Source organism: Mandrillus leucophaeus, unplaced genomic scaffold (assembly GCF_000951045.1).
Source record: "Mandrillus leucophaeus isolate KB7577 unplaced genomic scaffold, Mleu.le_1.0 Scaffold1107, whole genome shotgun sequence".
Classification (NCBI taxonomy): Eukaryota; Metazoa; Chordata; class Mammalia; order Primates; family Cercopithecidae; genus Mandrillus; species Mandrillus leucophaeus.
In genome coordinates this window covers 96,908-100,809 of record NW_012099288.1, presented here as the reverse complement: position 1 = coordinate 100,809, position 3,902 = coordinate 96,908, and the positions used below count along the sequence as shown (strand labels likewise).

The following is a 3,902-nucleotide window of genomic DNA, read 5'->3' as shown; positions in this document are numbered from 1 at the left end:
CCAGGATGGTCTCGATCTCCTGACCTTGTGATCCGCCCGTCTCGGCCTCCCAAAGTGCTGGGATTACAGGCTTGAGCCACCGCGCCCGGCTATTTATTTATTTATTTATTTAGAGATGGAGTCTCGCTCTGTCGCCCAGGTTGGAGTGCAGTGGCGCGATCTCAGCTCACTGCAACCTCCGCCTAGTGGGTTCAAGCCATTCTCCTGCCTCAGCCTCCAGAGTAGCTGGGATTACAGGCGCGTGCCACCATGCCCAGCTAATTTTTTGTATTTTTTAGCAGAGACGGGGATTCACCATTTTGGCCAGGCTAGTCTCAAACTCCTGACCTCAAGTGATCCACCTGCCTCGGCCTCCCAGAGTGCTAGGATTAGGGGCATGAGCCACTGTGCCCGGCCTATGTGCATTTTTAATACGTTATAGATATGACTAAGTAGCTCAAAATATAACAATTCAAGCTCTACCAACAATTTATAAAATAACTCATTTTCCCAAATGCTTTTCCAGCAATGGATATTGTTGCATTTTAAAAGTTTTTAAAATTTTGAGGGAAAATTATATCTAATTGCTCTGATGCATTTTCCATTTACTAAAGTTGGCATCTTTTTGGTTAATTGCCATTTGTTTCCTTTTCTGTGAATTTTCATATCTTTTGTCCTACTTTTTTTTTGTGGTATATTTTAACATAGAATTAGGAAATATCATCTAATCAAAAGTATCTGATTTTTCTGCTATCGCGTCTGTGTTTCCTCTTATGTGTAATAAGATCCCTCCCAGCCCACCACAGTGTTATATACATATATACTTCTAAAATTTATTTCAATAATCTTTGGGATTTCACAAATACACGTAATTAAGTGATCAGTCCTGCTGGCATTTGCTTACAGTGAATAGTGTGTGATGGAGATCTAGTTTGTTTTTTTCCAGGTGGCCGGCCAGTTATATCACTGCCATTTATGCAATGAATGTCTTCTGCACACTCATTTGAATACCACTTTTGTCACATATATAGATCAATATTGTCTGGTATATTTATTGTTTTTATTACATTGTTTTTATATTGTTTTAATATCTGATAATGCATGGTAATCGCTAATATGTATTGTATGATTTTTGTGTGCCAGGGAGGTGTTGAGCACTTTACAAGTATTATCTCATTTAATTTTTGTAACTTTGAGATCAGCATTTTCATCCTCATTTCTGAAATTAAAAGTGAAGAAATGGCTGGGCACGGTGGCTCATGCCTGTATTCTCAGCACTTTGGGAGGCTGCGGTGAGCGGATCATGAGGTCAGGAGATCGAGACCATCCTGGCCAACATGGTGAAACCTCATCTTTACCAAAACTTAGCTGGGTGTAGTGGCACATGCCTGTAATCCCAGCTACTCGGGAGGCTGAGGCAGGAGAATTGCTTGAACCTGGGAGGCGGAGGTTGTAGTAAGCCGAGATGGCACCACTGCACTCTAGCCTGGCAACAGAGAGAGACTCCGTCTCAAAAAAGAGTGAAGAAACTTCTGTTCTCATAGGTGAAAAGTGATAGAGCTGCAGTTCAAAAAATCTGCAGTGATGTTACTCCATCTCTCGTGACTTTTCCCATATTTCACTGTAACTAATACCTATCACATATTTTGTTAAATTTTATGTTCTCCACAGCGCTGCTTCTGAAAGTGTGGTCCCTGTAGTGACAGCATCAGCGTTTCTTGGGCACCGGTTAGAAATGAAACTTCTTGGGTTCTACTTTTGACCTACTGAATCAGAAACTGTGGAGTAGGGCTGAGAATTTTTAACTGTGTTTCATTTAACAGGTCCTCCAGGTAACTTGAATGCGTACCTGTTTGAGAACCACTGCTTTGGTTTTTAGCTCAGGGACCTGCACCTTGATGTATCCAGGAAGTGCTTATGTGGTGAATATTAACTGACTGACTATGGGAACATTGTCATTCCAGATTTCTGGGTGTCTCTGGGGAGCTCCTGGGCCAGATCTTCCTCCAGACTCCAGCCTACCTCTTCAGAGCAGCTCTGCTTGAGTTCACAGATGACTGCCAAGCTTCACACACCCTAGAGGAAAAGGGTTGAGACCCAGTGTGGCCATGCCAGCTAATTGGACCTCATCTCAGAAATCCTCAGCCCTGGCTCCAGAGGATCATGGCAGCTCCTGTGAGGTGAGGAAGAGGAGTCCCAGGGGGTGGAAATTCAATACAGGAGTAGAAAGCTCTGATCTGTCACTAGAACCTCATGACTGAGGGAGGCAGCTGGGCCACAGGAAGCAGCTGGACTCTAAGACCTGCTGCTCCTGAAACAAATCTTGATCTTCCTGTTGAGAATGAGCAACACGTGGGTAATGTCTTCACCTCTGGAGGCCACCTGTGTGACAGTGGAGAGGTGCATTGTCAAGAAAAACTGTTGTTTATTTTGTCATCACACTACATTGATCTTTGGGCTGTGGATAGATTTTCCTGGTTAGAAGTCACTTTTCTGTGGGATTTTCAAAGTATTTCTCTGTTTCTTCCTAAACTGCCTCCTCAAACACAAATATTTTCTTTTTCTTTTTTTTTTTAATATCTGTTTTTTGGATATTGGTTTTCCATTTTTTTTCCCCTCTACTGTTTTGTGTTTCTTTGCTGCTCTCTTTTTCAGGAAGCTTTGTCACATTTCCCTTCCAGCTCTTCTTTTGAGTTTCTCATTACCAGTATCAACATTTTAATTCAACGTTTTAATTTTTAATAACTGTAATTTATTTTCTAAATATTCTTTTTGATTAGCATCTTGTTCTTATTTCATGAGTATAATTTTATTTCTTATACCTCTGGAGATATTGTGATAGTGTATTAGGAAAGTTTAGTTTTTTGAATAGGGAACATATACACTTAGTTCAAAAATATGGTTGGTAAAATGGGAATAATAGTAAAAAATAAAAATTAAAAGCCATTAGAAATATATTTAAAGGCAACACACCCTGAAAAGTGTTATAGGAGGCTGGGCGCAGTGGCTCACACCTGTAATCCCAGCACTTTGGGAGGCCGAGGTGGGCGGATCATGAGGTCAGGAGATCGAGACCATCCTGGCTAATGCGGTGAAACCCCATCTCTACTAAAAAATACAAAAAACTAGCCGGGCAAGGAGGCGGGCGCCTGTAGTCCCAGCTACTCAGGAGGCTGAGGCAGGACAATCGCGTGAACCTAGGAGGCGGAGCTTGCAGTGAGCTGAGATCCGGCCACTGCACTCCAGCCTGGGCAACAGAGCCAGACTCCATCTCAAAAAAAAAAAAAAAAGAAAGTGTTATAGGAAACAAATTCAGGGGAAACATGAATCTGTGGTTGACCCACCTCCGTTCCCCACCTATCCCCATGTTTCTCAACATAGAGGACCAGGTTTATTCTTTTTCTTTGATTGCTTAGTTTTGTAAACAAGTAAAACCAGCTACACATTTTTTTCTATTTCACAAAAGGTGCCATAGTAGACTAAATTTTCACACATTGCTTTTTAAATATTTGTTTGGTAAAATACAGATTATATTATGAACTACGTAGCAGTAGACATTCTTATGCCTTTCTGTTGCATGTATAAGTCATAGTAGAATTTCATTCCAGGGTTTTAGTCACAGATAATAAGAATCTTAGCGGAATTTCACTGAACCTGTACTTCTGTTCTTTTTGGGAAATTTTATGATTGGGTATCTTAATCATTTTTATCTAGAAGATATCTAGAAGATACGAAGGGTAGATTGAAGCAAAAGTTGTAATTGGTAAAGGTATAATTGGCAGTCACTTTTCTTAGGCAGAGTAAGGAGACTTTTACTTTTGGGGTTTGAAGATGATTTCATTTTTGCCTGTGCTCAAGTACAATGACAGAGTGTTCTTGATTTTGTCTTCTACCATGGTGGTCAGAGATTGGTCTTGTTTGCT

At 40.9% G+C, this 3,902-nt stretch overlaps 1 protein-coding gene and 1 long non-coding RNA gene across 2 annotated transcripts in view; both read left to right on the top strand.

Annotated features, from left to right (window-relative positions):
* Nucleotides 1-3,902, top strand: part of ZNF585A (zinc finger protein 585A) — a 64,588-nt gene that overhangs the window by 27,766 nt on the left and 32,920 nt on the right.
* LOC105548546 overlaps nt 1-3,902 on the top strand; it is a 19,122-nt gene that overhangs the window by 1,114 nt on the left and 14,106 nt on the right. Inside the window, exon 2 of the long non-coding RNA XR_001007407.1 lies at nt 1,944-2,159. This is a non-coding gene — a long non-coding RNA (uncharacterized LOC105548546). The remainder of the gene's footprint in view (nt 1-1,943; nt 2,160-3,902) is intronic.